Consider the following 24,383-nt stretch of genomic DNA (forward strand, 5'->3'; position numbering starts at 1 on the left):
AAGACCGTTTCTTGTGTGATTTGGGGTGTCACCTCTCCTGAGTCAGAACATGAGGGAGTCCTCACGTTGTGGGTCTTTCACTCCCTGCCAGAGTATAGGTAAAAGGTCACACTTCTTGCTGCTCCAGGGCCCTGCTGTGAATACGAGATCCTGGCCTAGTAAGATAAAGGGAGATTAGTTAACTAACCGCTTATCTAGTTTCTGTAAACCACTTGCACCATAGAAGGAAATATTACACACTGAAACTGCATTTTGCTAACCCCGCCCAGGAACCCAAGCAAATGCGGACCTCCCAGGCTATAGGAAACTGATTGGCTCCTGGAGTGCAGGCTTGATGATTTAAAATGGTTGGCCTAGAAACTATGGAGTAGTACAAATCGATTGGCTTGCACTGCGTGGACTCTTGATGCTATGACATCATTGGTTTGGGAAGCGCGGGCTTTGTTGTAACCCCATAAAAGCTGTCCCAGTTCCACATTTGGTCCACAGTCCTCCACCCCTGCAGTAGTGTACTACTGTGGGGCCCAGAGCATGTCTGGAATAAAAAGTCCTCTTGCAGTTTCCATCAAGACCATTTAACGTGAGTGATTTGGGGTGTTGCCTCTCCTGAGTCAGAATGTGGGGGAGTCCTCAGGTTGTGGGTTTTTCAGGCCCACCATGCTTAAGAGATGGGATAGTCTTTCCCCTAAAGAGAAACGTCTAACCTCCCACCGGAAGCCTTTCCTGCACTCCAGCCACCGACCAGAGCAAGGACTCTCACCCCAGTAGAAATCACCCAGAGCCCCCTCTCTCCCTGCTATCTCCTTCCTTCGGCCCTGGGGATGACTGAGTTGCCCTCGGGGCCCCCATTTTGTTCTCAGCTCATCTGAGGTGTCCAGCGGTGTCTGGGATGCCTGAGACTGAGAACTTGTTATCTCTGGCCTCTGTGAGGCCCAGAGACCTAGGAATGCCCCTTGTCTGTAGCATTCCACAGTCAGACACCCACCCAGGCCTTCGTGGAAAGCGTGCAGCAGTCTTCCGAGTCCAACTGCCCAGAGCACTGGAACTCTGGCAGGATGTGGGTTTTCTCTCACTCCCTTTATTCCCCTACTGTGGGCCCCCAGCACCCAAATAGGCTTAGGCCAGTCCTGTGGAAAAATACAGCAAAGTCCCTTCCTATTTTAAGCAGTTAACACCTGTCTAGTGACAAGTTCTGATAGCCAATAAGCACAAGAATAGGGAGAAGACAAGCCACAAAAAGGTTTGAGTACTAGGGGATTGAAGTGTTCCAGCAAATAACTTGCACAGAGGTGCCAAGAGATCTCTTTGAATATGTGTATACTTTGTTTCACTAGCCCAGATTTGGTAACAAAGAAACAGCACCTAGAAGTACCCAGCTAGCAGGATGTGATTGGCACCTCCTTACCTGCCTGTAAAATGAAGGAATGTGGCTTTTTGCATAAGAAAGAGCTGGCATCTGGAGCTGGGGCAGGAAATACAGCCAGGCTTTTCAGTCAGAACAAGATACACAGAGAGATGCAGGGAAACAAATGGAGATACAGATTGATGGAAAAGGAGAAGGAAGGGAGACAGAATGGAGTAGGTTTTTAGGTAGTGAGAATCATGCCGCGGTGGGGGGGGGGGGGCGGGGAGAGAGAGAAAGAGAGAGAGAGATGGCGTTTGGGAAGTCAATTTATGTTAGTAGCTAGCTGAGAGACTACCCTAGCAGAAAGGTGACAGTCTTAAAATATATTGATGTCGCCATGTCTTAATTTACCCTCAAATGGGATTGCAAAATTCTCCCAATATTTGGCATACAAACATAAAGCTTTAATTCCAGGCTTAGCCCTGAGATACAGATTAGGCTTGAGATACAACCTTAGGCACGAGATCAAGATTATCTATGATTTCCAGATGTGGAAGCTGGATGAGAGAATCCAGGTGAAGAAGTATAGCAAAATTCGAGGCTTTTGGGCCCAGGCTTGGGAGTGTGGCTTTTGTGGCTTAGTGCTCCAGGTGCTGGTCATAAAACAGATAGCAACATTCCTTCCTCCACCCACCCGCTTCCTGGGTTCAAAGAGTGTTCATTCAAAGAATGGCACCCTGGCCATTACTGGAACCTGCAATGCAAATGTGCTATCTTTAGGGGCTCTTAGATTGTTAGGGGCTCTTAGAAACTGTCTTGGGAGATAACCTGACACTTGTGACTTTATACTTCCTTGTGACTCTTAACTGGTATTTTTGGTATTTTCCAACAATGCCCTCCCCACCTCCATGAGTTGTGGTTTCTTCCTTTAAATACTCCCTTACTCAGCTACTCAGGGCGTCATGGTCCTCTACCCCTGAGTGGTGTATGACCATGGGCCCGAGAGTACTCTTGAATAAAAATCCTCTTGCAGTTGCAGCAAGACCGTTTCTTGTGTGATTTGGGGTGTCACCTCTCCTGAGTCAGAACGTGAGGGAGTCCTCATGTTGTGGGTCTTTCACAGGCACAGAATCATCCCAGCCTCAGAAGTGTGGAGCAGAATGGCAGTGTCAGAGAAGCTGAAATTCTAGACCTCATAGTTTATAATACATGCTCATAACATTGTATTCCCCAGAGAACAGAGTTTTAAAGTTTGGCTGGACAGTGGTGGCTCACGCCTTTAATCCCAGCACTCGGGAGGCAGAAGCAGGAGAATTTCTGAGTTCAAGGCCAGCCTGGTCTACAGAGTGAGTTCCAGGACAGCCAAGGCTACACAGAGAAACCCTGTCTTGAAAAACAACAACAACAACAACAACAAAAATGTTTATAAAAGGATTAAATACTATGTGTAGGAGTGGTAAAGAGGAATAAGTAGAAATGGTTTGTAAAAGTGCATAATAAAGTGAAGCCTCTAAAGGAAATAAAGAGTCAGAAGAGTAAGGGGTTTTTGGTGGTGGTGGTGGTGGTGGTTTTTTTTTTTTTTTTTTGGTTTTTCGAAACAGAGTTTCTCTGTATATCCCTGGCTGTCCTAGAACTCACTTTGTAGACCAGGCTGGCCTCGAACTCAGAAATTCGCCTGCCTCTGTCTCCCGATTGCTGGGATTAAAGGTGTGGGCCACCACACACGGCTAAGAGTAAGATTTTAAAAAATATTTTCTGTGTTTAAAAAAATGGAAAATACTGTAGTAGGGCATTTGTACCTTGTATAATTTTTCTTTAATTATCACACAGAATTATAATGTGCTCAGTAATGACTGTTATTTTCTATGTACTCTCTTTGAAAAATTAGCATAAAGAAAGTAGATATTTTTTTTGTCTTTCTCTTTTTTTATATATATATTTATTTATTATTATATCTAAGTACATGGTAGCTGTTTTCACACACACCAGAAGAAGCCATCAAGATCTCATTACAGATGGTTGTGAAACACCATGTGGTTGCTGGGATTTGAACTCAGGACCTTCAGAAGAGCAGTCAGTGCTCTTAACCGCTGAGCCATCTCTCCAGCCCTCTTTCTCTCTTAATTCACATAAAAGAGACTTAGATAAGGAGGCTATGGTGAGGTAGAATGCTAGATTAAAAGCAGTAGAACAAAAATTACAGAGTAACTTAATTAAAAATAAGTAACTTTCTTGAGCTAGATCAAAGACACTTGATCTGAAGCCTGAAGTGTTACCTTAATATGAGATAGCAGGATGGCAGTACAAGCCTGCTAGAAAACCTACAATAGTCACATTCTCACATGTTCTGTGCCAACATGCACCAGCATATCTTGTAGATGGAAGGTTTTATGTTTTAGCTGGACTAGTCTCCAAGTTTTTCTTTCCATGGCCTATAGAGTGCCTTCTCACCACAGCGAGAATAGAGCATAAGGGTGAAGGCTCCAAGCCTGCATGCACTTGACCTCAGGAAACTGGAAGATTTTCTGAGCAATGGGCACCACTTTCAGTTTTCAGAAAGCAACAGCCTGACTTGCTTAATGTTCCCCACATGCCCTCCTAGGCCAACAACTCAACTGAATGTCACCCAGTCCTACCACTGGAAGTCCTGTCTGTCTGTAGAAGATAGCCAGTTCAGAAATCATATCTTCCATTACCAGTTCTCACTAGGGTCACCTTCATAGATTCCAAGAAATTGCCACAGAACTAGGTTTACACAATAGCCTCCAAATTCTTCCTAATTCCGGCAGTCTCTCCCTGCAACTCCCCTCACTCCATCTTCCACATTCTGTCCCCTCCTGCTCCTGTCCAAACCCACACCCCGTCTGCTCCCAGAATCTGTTCTATGTCCCCTTTCCAAGGAGATCCATGCTCTTTCTTTCTTTCTTTCTTTCTTTCTTTCTTTCTTTCTTTCTTTCTTTCTTTCTTTATTTATTTATTTTTCTTTCCTCCTCTTTAATATTGCTTTTATATGTGGAGTTTCACCTTAATTATCACTTCCCGAATATCTAATGTTTATTTATGAGTAAATTCACACCATATTCATCTTTCTGGGTCTCTACTACTTCATTCAGGATGAATTTTCTATATGCATGTGTTTCCCTATACATTTGAATATTCTGTGTTTTCTAGTTAGTTTGGAAAACAGTTGCTGATTTTCTCAAAGAACAAATTCTTTGTTTCATTGATTCTTTGTATTCTCCTTGTTTTGTTTTTTAGATATCAACTTCAATTCAGCAATTTCATGCTGCCTACTCTTTTGGTAGTACTTATTACATTTTGATTTAGAATTTTTAGGTATGCTGTTATTCGCTAGTATAAGTGAGTTTTTCTTTTACCACCACTTTATTCCTCATTGTATCCCATAGATTTCCGTATTCTGTGTATTCATTTTCATTGAATTCTAAAAAGTCTTTAATATTTCTCTTTATGTTGTGAACATTTTTTCATTCAGTAGTTTTTCAGTTTATAAGATTTTGTTGTATGTGATGTTTTTGTTATTCAGCTTTAATCCATGATGGTCTGATAGGATACAGTGGGTTATTTCATTTTTTTCAAATGTTTTTAAAGATTTATTTATTATGTATATGAGTACACTGTTGCTGTCTTCAGACACATCAGTAGAGGGCATCAGATCTTGTTACAGATGGTTGTGAGCCACCAAGTGGTTGCTGGGAATTGAATTTAAGACCTCTGGAAGAGCAGTCATGTTCTTACCTGCTGAGTCATCTTTCCAGCCTTCTCAGGTTTGGGGTTATTTTTGGTTTTTTGGTTTGAGACTTTTATTGTGTGCAAATATGTGTTCAATTTTGGAGAAAGTTTCATGAACCACTAAGAACATGATATATATATGTATATATATATATGTATATATGTATATATATATATATATGTATATATATATATACATATATATATAGTACTTGAGCAAAATATTTTGTAAATATTTCCTAGATACTTTGTGTGTGTGTGTGTGTGTGTGTGTATGTGTCACACAACAAGGCAAATTTCCTTTATCATTGATAGTGATTTTAAAGCAGCTCATTATTTAAAATGAGCACTTTGTACAAGGACAATTACACTTCACCAAAAACAAAATCATACAGCAAAAATGGCTGAACTCTGATTTACAACACGAATTTCGGTTTGAAATTACACTTACATAAGTCTCAAATTTACAAGAAAAAAAACGAAGAACACCCGGGGGCTGGCGAGATGGCTCAGTGGATAAAGCACTGACTGCTCTTCCAAAGGTCATGACTTCAATTCCCAGCAACCACATGGTGGATCACAACCATCAGTAAGGAGATCTGATGCCCTCTTCTGGTGTGTATACTGGAAATAGCTACAGTATACTCATATAAATAAAATAAATCTTGAAAGAAAGAAAGTAAGAAAGTAAGAAAGAAAGGAAGGAAGGAAGGAAGGAAGGAAGGAAGGAAGGAAGGAAGGAAGGAAGGAAGGAGAGAAGGAAGGAAGGAAGGAAGGAAGGAAGGAAGGAAGGAAGGAAGGAGAGAAGGAAGGAAGGAAGGAGGGAAGGAAGGAAGGAAATCCATTCTGGGATAGCTGTTCCATCTCTGAAGCTGCAGTCCTCACCCATATCAGACCCCTTCCTTAAGGTCGATGATGGATGTTAAAGGCTCGTCAAGGGTGAGCAGGTTTCTCCTTTGGAGGCAAAGGTGAATCCATGGTTAGATGAGCAGCTTTACCACATATCATCAGTTGATGTAGAATCAGTGTCGTCATTTTTGTAAGGATTTAGTCTATTGTAAATGGCTTCAATTACTTTCTGCTTGCTTGCCAATTCACCCCGTGGTGGGAGGCTGGGAATGTGCTCCCTGGCTACCGTGCACATCACGTGGACTCAGTCAGGGACACCTTCCCCCTGCTTCTTTATGATTTCTTCTACTCTGCTTTCCAGGTACTGGTTCAGCCCCGCCTCCTTCTTCCCTGCTTCTGCTGAGGCTTTAGGTGCATTTGGAAAACAGATCAAAATCACACTTACGGTGTCTCAACTTTCCTTATACAAACAGGTGTCTACTGCTTCATCACAAACTTTCTCAAGGTCATAAGTGACTTCAAGTCTGGATCTCACAAAGTCACAGAGCTCTTCGTTTCCCATGACGTCCCAGATACCATCATATGCAAGAATGATCAACTGATCATCTTCTTCAGACCTTTCAATATCATGGACTTCCGGCTCAGGTGAGACAGGCTGCTCTATGGGACCTTTGCAATGGACACATTTGTAATCGAAATCCCCAGCCAGAGAGCCATTGAAAGGCTGAATCATCACTGAGCCCCCTGCATTCTGATTTTGTTCTTTTTCCAGAGAATTTGGTTTATGGTCTTCTAAAGTAAACCTCTCGAGTTTCCACAGTTTTTTTTTTTTTTAAGATTTATTTATTAATTGTATATGAGTACACTGTAGTTGTACAGATAGATGGTCGTGAGCCTTCATGTGGTTGCTGGGAATTGAATTTCGTACTCTGCTCGCTCCAGTTGCCCTGCTCACACTGGTCAACTCCGCTCCCTCGGTCCCTGCATGCTCTGGCCCAAAGATTTATTTATTATAAATAAATACACTGTGGCTGTCGCATACGCACCAGAAGAGGGCATCAGATCTCATTACGAGTGTTTGTGAGCCACCATGTGGTTTCTGCGATTTGAATTCAGGACCTGCAAAAGAACAGTCAGTGCTCTTACCCACTGAGCCATCTCTCCAGCCCGAGTCTCCACAGTTAATGAAGTAAGTATTTTGGGGAGAACTTAAGACACCCACAGCTGTTGACCCATTTCTATCTGTACCATGTTTCTTCTCTGACGTAACTCTCATATGTCCATCAATCTCCAGAAAAACGATTCTTTCCTTTTTCTACCAAAGGTGCTCCTGCAGACCCTCTAAAATCCTGGTTCTTGGAGATGTGATCTAACAAGTGCTCACACTAGTATTTGGCAACCTGAGAACCAGCATGCTCATCAGATACAGAAAAAATAAAAAGGCTATGTCTCAAATCCACTTGGCAAATGGATCACAGCTGTACGTGCATCCTCCATTTCAACTCGCCAACCTTGCAGGCTGCTTAGGCCACATCGCAACCTATCCCCCTGCCCCTGGGCACTATGCTTTTCCATCATTTGCTTGTGTAAAAATGCTCCCATTATGACTTGATCCTCTAGGTCTGGAGCAGCCTGGGGCAGTGGTGACGACAGCTGCGGGGTACAGGCGGAGGAGGGGAGGAGCCGGGCTGAGTCTGGTCCCTAGGCTCTCGGAGCCCTCCTGGCTCAAATCATCAGGGCTTCGGAGCAGGAGGCGGAGAGCCGGGCCTCAGGCGGAGAGCCGGGCCTAGGCGGAGGAGGAGCCCAGGACTCATCTCTCTCCGCCCCATTTGCCTGGGCCTTCCTCCCTGAACGCCAGCCACTAGATACCGAGCTAAGGACCCGGCGGGCGCGGAGACCACACGGTTCTACCTCCTGGGCGCGCTCCCGCCCCTAGAGCCTCCATCGCCTCTAGTGCGGCCCCGCGCACGCGCGCGCTCGTTCTCGACAGCGCGGCCCCTCTCCCTGCCAGGCCCCGCCCCGCGCCGCTGCTCCCCCTACCCCTAGCCCTGCAGCTGTGGCTAGGCCTAAGGGTTGCAGAGACCTGGATGTGGGAGGGCCGGAACTGTATCCTAGATACTTTTGGTGTATAATATCTGTTAGTTCCATTATTTCCCTGTTTAGTTTTTGTCTGGAGGACCTGTCCATTGATGTAAGTGGGATTGTGAAGTCTTGTACTACCAGTCTGTGAGAATTAATGTGTGATATTAGCTTCAAAGCTTCTTCATTAACAAAGGTGGAAGACTTTGTGTTTAAGTCATTGGTGTTAAAATTTGAAATGTTATCTAGGTGGATTTTTCCTTGGATGCATCTCTTTTGATTAATTTTTGTTTACAATCTATTTTTATTAGATATTAAAATAGCTACACCAGCTTGCTTCTTACATCCTTTTGCTTAGAATATTTTTTAATACTTTTACCTTCAGGAAATGTCTATTCTTAGCATTGAAGGTTGTTTCTTGTATGGAGCAGAAGAATTAGTCCTGGTTGAACATCCATTCTATTAATCGGTGTCTTTTTATTGGGGAACTGATGCCACTGATGTTGAAAGATGTCAAGAAATGATGGCCGTTTATTCCTGTTATTTTGTTGCCGTTGTTGTCTGTGTGTTCTTGCATACTTTGGTTTTGCCTACGTGTAATTATGTATTTACTGTGTTTTCATGTATGTAAATAACCTCATCGGTTTAGATTTTTTCTTCTAGAACCTTCTGTACTGATGCATTTCTTGGCAGATAGTGTTTAAGTTTGGCCCTTTTCTCCATTTATACTTATACAAAATTTTACGGAGTATAGTTATCTTAGATGGCATCTGTGCCATTTCTTAGAGTCTGTAGCATATGTGGCTTTAGGTCACCATTGAGAAGTCAGTTATAATTCAAATAGGTCTGCTTTCATAAATTACATGGTCTTATTCTCTTGTACCTTTTAAATTCTTTCTTTGCTCCCTATGTTTAGCATATTGATTATTATATGGTGAGAAAACTCTCCTTTCTGGTTTTTTTTTTTTTTTGGTTTTTCGAGACAGGGTTTCTCTGTGTAGCCCTGGCTGTCCTGGAACTCACTCTGTAGACCAGGCTGGCCTCGAACTCAGAAATCCGCCTGCCTCTGCCTCCCGAGTGCTGGGATTAAAGGCGTGCGCCACCACGCCCGGCTAAAATTCTCCTTTCTGCTCCCAGCTCTTTGGTGTTTTGATTTCTTCTTGTACCTTGGTAGGCATGCCCTTCTTTAGTTTAGGAAATTTTTCTTCCATAATTTCTTTGAAAATATTTTCTGGGCCTCTGGTTTAAATTCTAATCTTTCTTATATCCCTGTTATTTGCAGGTATGGTTTTTTTCTTTAAAGGAATAGATGCCCAGGGTAGGATGCTACCCAAAGGGAAAAATCCCACTTTCTGAGGAGAAGCGGGAGCAATAGGGAGAAGTATTTCTTTTTTTTTTCTTTCTTTCTGTTTGTTTGTTTGTTTGTTTGTTTGTTTTTTGTTTTTTCAAGACAGGGTTTCTCTGTATAGCCCTGGCTGTCCTGGAACTCACTGTGTAGACCAGGCTGGCCTTGAACTCAGAAATCCTCTGCCTCTGCCTCCTGAGTGCTGGGATTAAAGACTTGAACCACAACGCCCGGCAGGGAGATGTATTTCTAAGGGTGGGACTGGGAACAGAGCAGAGGGAAGGGGTTGTGATCAGGATGTAAGTGAATAAAAAAATAAAAATTGAGAGGGAGTGATCTTTCCGAAGCCTCCCTGGTGTTCTGGCATGCATGGCCTATGACTGGGTCCCTGTGGCACAGATACATCTGGAAAAGGAGGGCTGAATGGAGGTGGTTTTTATAGTATTGGCTCATAGGCCTGGACTATATTTTTTGAACACATCAAGTCTGGCATACACTGTTGTATGAGCATCACCCACACCTTAGAATTTTGAAATTTAGCAGAGAATATTATTTTTTCTAGTTAGACAGGTATTTATGTCATTAATACTGCAGGTGACTTCAGAGTTACTGGATTTCAGGTGTGTGACTTTCTTCTGACCTGTTGTGTACATTTTTTAAAAATATGACGATGAGTCTTTTGCCTGTATGCACACATATGTACCATTTGTGCTTTGTCTCCCCCTCACCACAGTCTGAAGATTGCTTCAGAAACTCTGAGCTTGGACTTATAAGTAGTTGTGAGCCCCCAGGTATGCACTTATTTGTAAGCCCAGTAAGAGCTCTTCACCACTGAGCCATCTTTTTGACCCTGTGTAGTTTATGATCAACATTCAAATTGCCAGTGTTTTCATCTGTTCATTTGTAACTGTTTTAATATGTATTATCTTTTGGTGGGATCTTCTTAATTTTTCAGTTTAAACTGGGACACGTGGGGTTTATGGAAAATGGAGATAGAACTAAAGTGAATGTATAAATCTTTATAGACACTTCAATGAAAGCCTCTGAGGTCTTTCTATCTATTTGCTTGTTTTATTGATTTTTGAGGAGGAGACTGGATCTTAATAAATATCTCTGGCTAGCCTGAAATTTCTTGCACAGAGAAAGCTGGCTCCATCTCAATGAGATGCCCCTCCTTTCTGCCTGCTGAGTGAATGAGCCAGTATACCCAGCTTGGCCACCTTTTTTATAATTACCAGTTAGTCACATCATTTCTCTGAACTCACTCCTGTTAATTGTTTGGCTTGTCTTTCTGTGTGTTTGATAATAAGAAGCATTTCTTTTTTTTTTTTTTTTTTTTTTTTATAAGAAGCATTTCTATTCATGGCGATATCTTATTCAAACCACACAGAAATTGTCAGGATCCGAAAATCCATGAGTGAAGACCCAGACCCAGATAGAATGCAAAACCAAAGAGCATTTATTCTGCAGAAACAACCAGCATGTGGGGTCAACCATTCTCTAAAATGGAGATCCCAGACAAAGGTATGCAGGCCTTCTTACAGGGAACTGGGGGAACTCTCTAGAAGGATTACCTAATCTAAAATTTCACTGGTGGCTGCTGGAGGATCATAAGTGGTTAGTGGTCTGCATTCTTATGTCTGAATGTTCAACCACGTGATGAAATAGGGCTGCCCAGGACAAATTCTGAGATATTTACCCATTTTTGTGGTTATCCCCAGCCTGTTTTGGGGGGTGGAGATTTATGAACTTGTTCTGGATGTTCTGTTCTTAATACTGAAGCATTATGACTTAGCTTCTGGGACTTACAGGCTATTCCTGAGGCTGGCACTTTATGGTGTTTTTTGAAATCAGGCCTGGTCCTTAAATGGAGACAATGGGGTCCTTAAATGGAGATAAATGAGGTTCATGTTGTCCTTTCAAAATGACATGGCGTGACCTTGTTTTCATTTTTCTTCTACAATGACTTTGTAATAGTATTATAACATCAATGCCATGAATTGAGTGTGGGAAGCATCAGAATTATATGAATATATTGTCATGAAATATACACTTTCCTTTTTCCATTTATTTATTCATTTATTTAATGTACACCATTGCTGTCTTCAGACACACCAGAAGAGGGCATCAGATTCCATTACAGATGATTGTGAGCCACCGAGTAATTGCTGGGAATTGAACTCAGGACCCCTGGAAGAGCAATCGGTGCTCTTGACCGCTAAACCATTATTCAATTAAATAAGTTTTTTTTTTTTTTATTCTAGAGGGAAAAAAAATCTGACAAGTACCATCAATCTTTTCCAGCATTGTCATGCTTGTTTTTATTTTGTTTGCACCTAGTTTCATATAGACAACAGCCCTATAAATGTAAATGGCAAGGTAAACCATTTAGATTTCACAGTTCTCCCTTTTTTTCTTTTCTTTTTTTTTCCTTTTTTCTTTTTACAGATTTATGTTATTTATATGAGTACACTGTAGCTGTCAGACACACCAGAAGAGGGCAAAGGGTCCCATTGCAGACTGCTCTTCCAGAAGTCCTGAGTTCGATTCCTAGCAACCACATTGTGATTCACAGTTCTCTCAATTGCATAAAATAACTTACAGAGATATAAAACTTTATGGATGTGTAGTAGTGTCTTTCCTGTCACAGGGACCAAACACAATGTGCCGGGCAATCTTTACAAGAGTTTAATCTTGCTAATGGTTCCAGAGGAATATGAATCACCATGAAATTGGCCCAGCAACAAGTGTCAGACATGGCAGCTAAAGCAGGAAGCCCAGAGCTCCCATCCTCAACCAGAAGCATGAAGCAGAGAGTGGGAACTGCAATGTGATGTGGATGCAAACCCTCAAAGGCCACTCCCAGTGACAGGTTTGCTCCAGCAGGGCAGGATATCCCAAATTTCCCCTGAAGATAGCACCAACAGAAAAGGAGTAATTTAGCTGGGTGTGGTGGCGCACGCCTTTAATCCCAGCACTCGGGAGGCAAAGGCAGGTGGATTTCTGAGTTCAAGGCCAGCTCGATCTACAAAGTGAGTTCCAGGACAGCCAGGGCTACACAGAGAAACCCTGTCTCGAAAAACAAAACAAAACAACAACAACAACAACAACAACCCCCCCCCCAAAACAAAAAAAAAAAAACCCAACAACAACAAAAGAAAGAAAGAAAGAAGAGGAGTAGTTGTTTGACGTCCAGCATCCATGCTTCCTTTCTGTTGCATGTCATAAGTCATTATGAAGAATAACTCTAAGTAAGCATTTGAATGTTTCAACATCTAGTTTTCAGCAACGAACATTGGCGGAAGAAAAACACTCATGAGTAAAATTTTCTTTAATGATTTGCTTTAATTTTAATTATGTGATGCTACTGTGTCTTTGTGTGAGTATATGCATGCCCTTCTGTATTTGTGTAGCATGAATTACAGGAATTAAAAAAAACAAACAAACATGACCTTAGTCTTGGGATTGAAATTATATTAACTGTTCCACCATGTCTCTAGTTTTATTTTTTTATAATTGATTGATTGATTGATTGATTGATTATGTATATAGCATTCTGCCTGCATATATGACTGCAGACCAGAAGAGAGCACCAGATCTCATTGTAGATGGTTATGAGCCACCATGTGGTTTATGGAAATTGAAATCTGGACCTCAGAAAGAGCAGCCAGATTTCTTTTTCCTCTAGATTCAAAACCCTTATTTAATTGAATAATGGTTCAGCAGTTAAGAGTACCGATTGCACTTCCAGAGGTCCAGGCACTTAACTTCTGAGCCATCTCTCCAGCCCTCTACTACTATTGATATACAAGTCTCTATTAATGTCTGGAAATATGGAAGAATTCAAATAAGAGAAAATCCTATTTATGAAAACAATTTAGGAAAGACTTTTGACATCACAGTTGTCTCTAATTTCAAGAAAGTAATATTTGTTCTTTCACCTCTTTTTCATCAGAGCCTTGAAGCAAGTAAATCATTTATCATATTTAGTCAAGACTGATGGAAAAAAATCACTAAAATGTGGTTTCTATTTTGAAACATTTGGAGTATAAAGTGTGCTTTATGTGTGGTAAATCCATTTAGTGAATGTTATTTTGTGGCTCATGGATTCCTTCTGTGGCTCTTTTGTCATTTTCTATTGTGCTGTCATTTGATGATAGGTATTTATCTGCTGAAATGTTTAGAATGAAATGCCCACCATGCAAGTGAGCCATTATTTAATTAAATGTCAGCATTGTATGACCTCACTTTTTGTGTAAGGGTGTCTGGGAAAGGGTGGTGGGTCCAGCCTCTTTTCCATATTTTCACAAAATCTCTTGAGATGTTTTTGTTTGTTTTCTAGCCTGTCTAGGATGTCAGTAATTTGTCAGGCTATATTTGAACTCTAGATCTACATGTGTCAGCCTCTTGAGTACAAGTCCAATGGTAGAAGATGTACCCTGTATGTGTCCTGTCTTGTTAACATACTTCTAACAATGTTAATGTTATAATGCTTAAGAGAAGAGAAAGTAAGTAATATAAACAAAGTATTACTTTCATCTATATGGAAGATAAGTAATAAGGAGATAATAAAAATCAACTCTATATCTCATAACACAGCTTGATGGATTATGTATATATAACTGGACATTTCATGCTCCTTCATGTCTCTATTAGTTTTTATTAGTCTCTATTTGACACTTCATTTTGAAGTACTGCTTCCTAAAGGAATTATCTGGAAATGACAAATAATGTAACTATGCTGAGATTTGTTTTTTTAACAAACATTTCTGGAGAGAGAGAGAGAGAGAGAGAGAGAGAGAGAGAGAGAGAGAGAGAGAGAGAGAGAGAGAGAGAGAGAAGTGATTATGGGTTTATAGACCATGGCCGATTCATGGAACCTAGAAGACAACTATGTTGGATGTTCTGTGGTCATCGTCATATTGTAATCAAGGTCAGGTTGCTGGCCTTGAACACAACAGACATTTCCCACTAGATTTTCTCAGTGGGGCTCAAATAAGATTAGTTGATACATTACATAAGTAAATTATTGTCTCCTTTTCAGATTGTAAACATATTTTCATCCAAGAATAGGGGAAGTAAGGACAATTTGAAGAGTGAATCCTAATTTCTAATGAAAATCATCTACTGCTATTATTTTTCTTTTTTGGATTGTGTTAGTTTATTCTAAGGACCAAACACTTGTTTGTAACACTTCCTCAGAACTACAAATGAATGGTAGAGTTGTTACAGTGAATAAATAGGATTGTTTCTCTTTTTATTTTATTTTTTTGGTTATTTATTTATTTATTTATTTAATCTATGTGAGTACACTATAGCTGTACTGATGGTTGTGAGCCTTCATGTGGTTGTTGGGGATTGAATTTAGGACTTCTGCTTGCTACTGTCAACTCTGCTCGATCTGGCTAGCCCCTCTCGCTCCAATCAGCTCAGCTTGCTCAGTCCCCGCTCACTCCAGCCCAAAGATGTATTATTATTATATGTATGTTATTATTATAACCACATTTTCTGTATCTATTCTTCAGTTGACAGACATCTGGGTAGTTTCCAGCTTCTGGTTATTTCAAATAAGGGTGCTATGAACAGAGTAGAACATGCGTCCTGGTGTATGGTGGAGCATCTTTTGGATATATCCCTAGAAGCTGTATGACTGGTTCTTCAGGTAGAATTATTTCCAATCTTCTGAGGAACCACCAGATTGATTTCCAGAGTGGTTTACAGTTAGCAATTCCACTAGCAAAGGACGAGTATTACTCTTTCTCTACATCCTAGCCAGCATATGCTGTCATTTGAATTTTTAATCTTAGCCATTCTTATTGGTGTAAGGCAGAGAATCTTAGAGAATGGTTTTGATTTGTATTTCCCTGATGACTAAGAATGTTAGGTGCTTCTTCTTGACAGTTCCAGATTCCTCTGTTGAGATTTCTCTGTTTAGTCCTGTACCCTATTTTTTAATTGGGTTATTTATGTTTTTGCAGTCTAACATCATACGTTCTTTACCTATTTTGGATATTAAACCTCTATCAGATGTAGGGTTAGTAAAGATATTTTCCCAATCTATCTGTTGATGTTGTGTCATGTTGACAGTCTCTTTTGCCTCACAGAAGCTTTTCAGTTTCATGAGGTTCCATATGTCAACCATTGATCTTAGGACCTGAGCTATTGGTGGTCTCATCAGATAATTTTCTCCTGTGCCAATCTGTTTGAGGCTATTTCCCACATTCTCTTCTATTAGATTCAGTGTATCTGGTATTATTTGGAGGCAGGTATGTTGCAGGTGCAGCTGAGAGTTCTACATCTTCATCTAAGGCTGTTAGCAGAACACCTACTTCCAGACAGCTTGGATGAGGGTCTTATAGCCCATCCCCCACAGTGAGACACCTACTTCAATACAGCCACAACTTCCAATAGTACCACTCCCTGGCCCAAGCATATACAAACCATCACACCTAGTGTATTAGTCAGGGTTCTCTAGAGTCACAGAACTTATGGGTAGTCTCTATATAGTAAAGAATTTATTGATGACTTACAGTCGGCAGCCCAATTCCCAACAATGGTTCAGTCGCAGCTGTGAATGGAAGTCCAAGGATCTAGCAGTTACTCAGTCTCACACAGCAAGCAGGTGCAGGAGCAAGAGCTAGACTCCCTTCTTCCAAGGTCCTTATATTGTCTCCAGCAGAAGGTGTAGCCCAGATTAAAGGTGTGTTCCACCACACCTTTAATCCCAGATGAAAGGTGTAGCCCAGATTAAATCTCCTTAAACTCAGAGATTTAATCTTCTGGAATCCATAGCCACTATGGCTCAAGATCTCCATACCAAGATCCAGATAAGGATCTCCAAGCCTCCAGATAAGGGTCACTGGTGAGCCTTCTAATTCTGGATTGTAGTTCATTCCAAATATAGTCAAGTTGACAACCAGGAATAGCCACTACACCTAGTAAAGGCAAGTCCCAGAGTCTCCTGTGCACACTTGGATGTTGGTAAATGTCCCTGCCTTGATGATAATGGACTGAACCTGTAAGCCAGCCCCAATTAAATGTCCTTATAATGGTTGCCTTGGTCTTGTTGCCTATTCACAGCAGTAAAACCCTAAGACAGAAGTTGGTACCAGGGGCTGGGGTATTGCAGTGATAGGCCTGACCATGCTTTTGTTTGGACGAATTTGGGAACTTTGGATTTGGAACACAGTGGAATGCTCTAAATGGGACTTAATTGGCTATCCTAGTAGAAATATGGAAGACCCCTTTGACATCAGACATGGAGATGCAGAGTTTGGAGTTTGCCCAGCTGGTTTCGTGTCTTGCTTTGGGGATTACATGGGATTAGATGAATCTAAGAAGAGGTTTTCAACTTTGGACTTTTAACAGTTTTAAGACTGCTTTAGACTATGGGGACTTTTGAATTTAGACTAAATGTATTTTGCATTACTCTATGTTTAGGTGTGGCTCCCATAGACTCATATGTTTGAACAAGCCTATGGGTGCGAGGGAGTGGAATGTGATGGTTTGTATATGCTCAGCACAGGGAATATTACTATTACAGCCTCTGGCCCCATTGGAGTAGGTGTGTCACTGTCAGTGTGGGCTTTAAGACCCTTATCCTAGCTGCCTGGAGGCCAGTATTCAACTAACAGCCTTCACTTGAAGATGAAGAAATTTCAAACCCATGTCCTGGTGGTGCATGCCTTTAATCCCAGCACTTGGGAGGCAGAGGCAGGCGGATTTCTGAGTTCGAGGCCAGCCTGGTCTACAGAGTGAATTCCAGGACACGCAGGGCTACACAGAGAAACTCTGTCTCGAAAAACCAAACAAACAAACAAAAAAAAATTAATTTGGGCTGGTGAGATGGCTCAGCGGTTACGAGCGCCTGCCAACTGCTCTTACAAAGGTTCTGAGATCAAATTCAAGCAACCACATGGTGGCTCACAACCATCCTTATGAAATCTGATGCCATCTTCTGGAGTGGAGTGTCTGAAGATGGCTACAGTGTACTTACATATAATAAATAAATAAATATTAAAAAAAAAAGAAAGAAAGAAAGCTTCTGGCCACTATAAACAAGGTTACCATGAACATAGTGGAGCATGTGTCCCTGCAATATGTTGGAGCATCTCCTGGGTACATGCCCAGGATTGGCAATTCTACATCCAGTCCACTGAGGAACCGCCAGATGACTCTCTAGAGCAGTTGCACTAGACTACAATCCCACAACAATTGAGGAGTACTTCTCCCTCTGCACATCCTTGCCAGCATCTGCTCCCACCCTAGTCCTAAATCTTAGCCATTCTGACTGGTGTGAGGTGGAATCTCAGGGTCGTTTTGATTTGTGTTTCCATGATGACTAAGGATGTTGAATATTTCTTTAGGTGCTTCTTGGCCATTCAATATTCCTCAGTTGAGAATTCTTTGTTTAGCTCTGTAACACCCCCCCTCCACACACACACACACTTTTAATAAGGTTATTTGGTTCTTTGGAGTCTACCTTCTTGAGTTCTTTGTATATATTGGATATTAGCCCCCTATCAGATTTAGGATTGGTAAAGATCTTTTCCCAATGTGTGGGTTAGCATTTTGTCCTGTTGACAGTGTCCTTTGCCTTACAGAAGCTTTGCAATTTTATGAGGTCCCATTTGTTGATTCTTGATCTTAGAGTATAAGTGTTCTGTTCAGGAAAATTTCCCCTGTGCCCATGTGTTCAGTGTATCTGGTTTTAAGTGGAGGTCCTTGATCCACTTGCACTTGAGCTTGGTACAAAGAGATAAGAATGGATAGATGTGCACTTTTCTACATACTGACTGCCAGTTGAACTAGTACCATTTGTTGAAAATTCTGTCTTTTTTCCACTGGATGGTTTTAGCTCCTTTGTCAAAAATCAAGTGATCATAGGTGTGTGGGTTCAGTTCTGGATCTTCAATTCTATTCCATTGATCTACCTGCATTTTACGAATACCATGCAGTTTTTATCACTATTGCTCTGTAATAACAGCTTGAAGTCATGGATGGTGATTCCACCAGAAGTTCTTTTATTGTTGAGAATAGTTTTGGCTATCCTGGGTTTTTAATTTATTCCAAATGAATTTGCAAATTGCTCTTTGTAACTCTTTGAAGAATTGGGTGGGACTATTGGTGGGGATGGCTTTGAATCCATAGATTGCTTTTGGCAAGATGGCCTATTTACTGTATTAATCTTGCTAACGATGAGCATGGGAGATCTTTCCATCTTCTGAGATCTTCTTTGATTTTTTTTCTTCAGAGACTCGAAGTTCTTGTCATATAGATCTTTAACTTGCTTGGTTAAAGTCACACCAAGGGATTTTATATTATTTGTGACTATTGTGAAGGGTGTTATTTCCCTAATTTCTTTCTCAGCCTGTTTATCCTTTGAGTAGAGGAAGGCTACTAATCTGTTTGAGTTAATTTTATATCCAGCTACTTTGCTGAAGTTGTTTATCAGGTTTAGGAGTTCTCTAGTGGAATTTTTGGGCTCACTTAAGTATACTATCATTATTATCTGCAAGTAAGATATTTTGACTTCTTCCTTTTCAATTTGTATCCCTTTGACCTCCTTTTGTTGTCTAATTGCTCTGGCTAGGACTTCTAGTACTATAATGAATAAGTAGGGAGAGAGTGGGCAGCCTTGTCTAGACCCTGATTTTACTTGGATTACTTCAAGTTTCTCTCCATTTATTTTGATGTTGGCTACTGGTTTGCTTTTACAAAGTTTATGTATTGCTGATCTTTCCAAGACTTTTAACATGAAGAGGTGTTGTATTCTGTTTGTCAAAGGCTTTTTTTTTTTTGAACTAATGAGATGATCATGTCATGTTTGTATTTGAGTTTGTTAATATAGTGGATCATGATGATGGATTTTCATATATTGAACCATTTCTGCATCTCTGGGATGAAGTCTACTTTATGGTTGTGAATGATGGTTTTGATGTGGTCTTGCGTCTTATTGAGTATTTTTCCATGAATATTCATAAACAAAAATGGTCTGATGTTCTGTTTCTTTGTTAGTTTTTTGTATGGTTTATCTAGCAGAGTGAACCATACAAAGTGAATTCATAAAATGAATTAAGGTAGCATCCTGTCTGTTTCTATTTTGTGAAATAGTTTGAGGATTATTGGTATTAGCTACTCTTTGAAGGTCTGGTAAATTGTCCACTAATAATCTCTCATCATTCAACTCCTTTTATAGACCAGTTTTCTGGTTTTGTTTTTAAAAAAGTTTTTATCCAGTGGGTATCCATGTCTAGAAGAAGGTGTTGGGCCTCTTGGTGATGAAGCTTGGCTTGTGCTGATGCTACAACATGTGATGGGGCAATGAGAATTTGTTCTAAGAGTTGTGGAACTGCTTGACAGCTGGACAGCTGCACTTGCCAGCTGCAATTTCTTCCACCTTCATGATCTGGATGGAGTGTGCTTGGGCACGGTGTTGGGCACCCATGTTTGGTAGCACTGTGTGACCGCACCAGCCATGGTCAAGTCCTGCTACTCTCGGTACATGTTGTGTATGCCACTGTGGGAGTCATAGGGCAGCCAGATGCCAAACCTCTTCACACACAGGGGTGACTTCTCAAACACCTGCCCACAGTACACAATCTCCCCAAATGACTTCATCTTCTTCTGCTGTGACACAAAGTCCCAGAAGGGAGACTTGGCCACCACATGGTTGGGTGAAAAGATTCACATACAGTACAGTAGGGGTGTGTGACATTTTGTGGTTGGCAAGCAGCACCCCACTCCCTTGTACTCCCGAAGTGTGCCCAATACCTTCATGGCACTAAACCAGCCCCACTTTATTAATGCAAATGTTCATTCTCATTCCGTTCTATTTATTTATTTGTACCAAATAGCCTGACCAAATCAACGTTCAAAAGAAAAGAACTACACATGGTTACTAGTCGTATAGGTACTGAGAATCATACTTGGGTCCACTGAAAGAGCAGCCAGTGATCTTAGACACTGGGCCAGCACTCCAGCACCTTGACATGCCCTTTCAAGGCATGCTGATAGCAGTCCTGCTAATAGCAACTAATTTAAAAACATCTCTGTCCATCAATTTTTGAAGAAAAATAATGATTTCAAATCCAAATTAAAACACACCCCAATACACAAATAGTTTAGTAAGGGAACTTGTAGGAAAACATCATGTAAATGTGATATTAAATTGTGGGCTGGCTTGCACTTTCAGAGAGTTCATTAGTATCATGGTGGGAAGCATGGTGGCACTTAGGCAGACATAGTGCTGAATTAAGTAGCTAAGAGTACTATGTCTTGAACTATAGGACAAGAGAGAAGGGGGAGAGAGAGAGAAAGACAGAGAGATGGAGGCAGAGACAGACAGACAGATACACACACAGAATAACTTCATCTGCTGTGTGATTTTCAAACTTCACAGCCTACCCTAAGTGACACACGTCCTCTAAAAGGGCTACAACTCCGTATCCTTTTAATCTTTTCAAATATTGCCACTTTGATAACTAGGAATTTAAATACATGGACCTATGGGCAACATTTTAATCAAACTACCCCACATACTATGCTTAAACAGTCCCAATCGTGACAATCTTGCAGCTGGTGTCACTTTCATTACTCAGTCTATTCCACATATGAAGAGAAAACTGTTGATTTTCAATTATAAAAATACCATGAACTGAGCCGGGTGTAGTGGTGCACGCCTTTAATCCCAGCACTTGTGAGGCAGAGGCACGCGGATTTCTGAGTTTGAGGCCAGCCTGGTCTACAAAGTGAGTTACAGGACAGCCAGGACTATACAGAGAAACCCTGTCTCGAAAAACCAAAATAAATAAATAAATAAATAAATAAAACATGACCATAATACAAAAGTCAGAGATAATAGGATTAAAGATACAGGAACAAACCAATTCCATTGCCTGAGGATTGGGAGATGATGCATTTGCATACACAGGTGAGCATGTGAGGCCAATTGGCCATATGAATGAACTGACCTTAACTAAATCCTAAACAGAAATGAGATTTTTCTCCCCTTGCAAATCAGGAAGAAATATTACATCTTCTAAAGAAAGGAAGATATGTCATCTTGAATTATGGCTCCCCTTGAAAAATAATTTTTCCTAAGATTGTTTGGTGACATTCCAAGGAGGCAGCTGCAGATGCCCATGAAAGTAATTCTGTTCGGAATTTTTAGCATGTTCATCTATTCTTATTTATTTTGATAGAAATGCCACATAATGTAGAGGTCAGAGGATATGGTATGTCAAACACCTATCTCTTTCCACAATACGAGGTTCTGAGAACCTTAATCAAGTTATGAGACTTGGAGAGCATTGCTTTTCCATGCAGATTCACCTCATGAGGTGAGAGATGACATCACAGTTAAAACGATTGTCTTTTTACAATGAATGAAGGCTCTATTGTATGCTTTACAAAAGTCACAAAGGTCTTCTACCTCCATTTGGATTGAGATGTAGAACTCTTGTCTCCTCTACCACCATGTCTACTGGACAATACTTTGCTTACCACAAGATGATAATTGGCTGTTCCTCTGAAGGTGTAAGGCAGCTCCAATTAAATTCTGTTGTTTAAAAAAAGGTCTTTCATCATTGTGTCTCCTCACAACAATGGAATCCCCAAGACAACTTCTAACCAGACCAGCATCAAATAACTTTTTTTCCTCAAGACGGTTTCTCTGTGTAGCCCTGGCTGTCCTAGAACTCACTTTGTAGACCAGGCTGGCCTTGAACTCAGGAATCTGCCTGCCTCTGCCTCCCAAGGGCTGGGATTAAAGGCATGCGCCACCACTTGCCCAGCAAACTTCTAAGCTTTCTGTCCTGTAGAAGACTGTCTTGGTATCAATGATGTTCCAAAGGCACAGGATTAAATATCTGTTACAGATTCAATATATGTTATACATTGTAGTGTACTGAGTAGATCAAGGTAATACAGGTTCTCATTGAGACCCAAATAAAGAAAATTGTACTTGTTAATGGCCTGCTGATATTTTTTCTTTCTTTACCTGTTAAAACTATTAAAGTTTTATTCATTTCTATATTGTTCCCTATGGTGTTTTTCATTCCTCATGTTCCAAGTTAAAAGTCAACCTTATTAGATTTGTTCTTTCTCAATAATCTTGTGATTTACACATCATACTTTGTTACCATTGTTTCATGGTGTGTTCTGTGAACTGGTTGATAGTTAACTAAATTATTAAATGCAAAACAGTCTGCATTTGTATCATTCACTATGTACCTCAGCCTTGAGTTTGAGTATAAACAGCCTCCACAGCTTGTAATCAGGAATGCTTCTCTCTTCTAATTCAGAGAAGACTGCAAGTGTGACCTGGTGGTAAAATAAAATTTGACGTTACACTTCAAGAGTTGCTCCTGGTTTTACATACCAGAACAGTATTCACTCAAAAATGTAATTCCATTTGAGATGTGTTGTACTATGGAAGTGACTATGTGGACCAGTATGGTCTCAAATTCATGGACATGAGTTTGTCCCCAAAGTCTTGGAATTACTAGCCTGTGCTCCCATGCTCATCAGTATTCATTTTTGACAATGGTTATGTAGGCACTGATGGCAAACACATGAAAGAACCTTAAGAGGGATTGTGTTGTTGCCGTTCTTCAATGCTCCTGGTTTTTTTTGTTTTGGTTTTTGGTTTTTTGAGACAGGGTTTCTCTGTGTAGCCCTGGCTGTCCTGGAACTGGCCTCGAAATCAGAAATCCGCCTGCGTCTGCCTCAGTGCTCCTTTTTATCTATGTTGTTTATGTTTGTTCTTTTCCATATTGTGTGTGTGCATGCCTCTGTGTGTGTGAGAGAGAGATGTTTGTGTGTGTGTGTGTGTGTGTTTGTTTGTTTGGACAAGGTAGCACAGACCTTTCTCAAATTCACAGTGATCTTTTTGGCTCTTTGCCCTCAGTGCTGGGACTGAAGAAATGCTCTACCAATCCGAGCTTGAAAAATAAGTTTTAAGGTGTACGTTGTTTCTGTTTCTTTAACAAATATAAATTTAATCACTCTTTTCTGTGTATGACTGTCCATATCTGTGTCTGTTTACTCTTTTTACTCATGCCTATTGGACAGGGAAGCCAGGGAATGTTGTCAGAATTCCTGGAGCTGCATTGCACATAGCAATGTGAGACCTTATGTATTGAGAATTAAGAAAGCTGCTCTTCCAGGAGATATTTCAGTTTCCTAAACCTTTTAGTCATTTTCCATCTCAAGGTTTCTATTCATGATACTCTTTCCCACCCAAGACATTCTAGGTTACTTGTGTTGAATAGGCCCCTGGAGGTGTGAGACTAGAAAGTGAACCACACTAATAGATGAGGATAAAGTCCAAGTGCAGATTGCTTTGTCAACCTCTACCAGCATTCAGGGAGTGTAATATCATGTGGTTTATTGTCAGCATATTTAAAGCACAGTACAATTTGGGAAAAGGTTTCCAGGCAGAAATCAGTCCAATCAGTTCAATTCCAGGTCCACAATAAAGCTTACTATGTGGCTACATAGAAACCCTTTTCCAAAGTACATGTGACTGTGATGGTGGGTACTCTGGGTAAAAGACCTGGCATCTAATGGGGTTTCTGACCAATTGCAGAGATGTCAGCATGCCATAAAGGACATGTGACATGTCCCCTAATTTTGGTAACAGTCTAGAAAGGAAAGAGTTTAAGACAACGATTTTAGAGAATTTGGGTAAGGTCTGCCTCTATAGCAAATGTTATGTGAGATCTGCCTAAACAAACCAAAAAGGTTACTAGGCCATTAAGAAAATCCACATCAGGGCCGGAGAGATGACTTAGCAGTTAAAAGCAGTGACTGCTCTTCTGAAGGTCCTGAGTTCAAATCCCAGCAACCACATGGTGGCTCACAGCCATCTGTAGTGTATTGTATGTTCTCTTCTGGTGTGTCTGAAAGCAACTACAGCGAATCAATCTTTCTTAAAAAGGGAGGGAGGGAGGAAGCAAGGAAGGAAAGGAAGCAGGGAAGGAAGGAAGGAAGGAAGCCAGGAAGGAAAGGAAG

The 24,383-nt window shown here is 40.8% G+C and overlaps 1 long non-coding RNA gene and 2 pseudogenes across 1 annotated transcript; 1 reads left to right on the forward strand and 2 right to left on the reverse strand.

Moving 5' to 3' along the window:
- Positions 1–6,089: 6,089 nt before the first annotated feature.
- LOC110288969 (protein phosphatase 1A-like) lies at positions 6,090–7,567 on the reverse strand (annotated as a pseudogene).
- A 119-nt stretch (positions 7,568–7,686) lies between these two features.
- LOC115030350 (uncharacterized) lies at positions 7,687–12,482 on the forward strand. The gene is made up of 3 exons (XR_003835928.2): positions 7,687–8,135; positions 10,759–10,892; positions 11,817–12,482. It is a non-coding gene; the product is annotated as an uncharacterized LOC115030350 (long non-coding RNA).
- A 7,138-nt stretch (positions 12,483–19,620) lies between these two features.
- On the reverse strand, positions 19,621–20,147 carry LOC110288970 (large ribosomal subunit protein eL20 pseudogene; annotated as a pseudogene).
- Positions 20,148–24,383: the final 4,236 nt, after the last annotated feature.

This window comes from Mus caroli, unplaced genomic scaffold (genome assembly GCF_978045245.1).
Source record: "Mus caroli unplaced genomic scaffold, Mus_caroli_1 scaffold_8, whole genome shotgun sequence".
Taxonomy (NCBI): domain Eukaryota; kingdom Metazoa; phylum Chordata; class Mammalia; order Rodentia; family Muridae; genus Mus; species Mus caroli.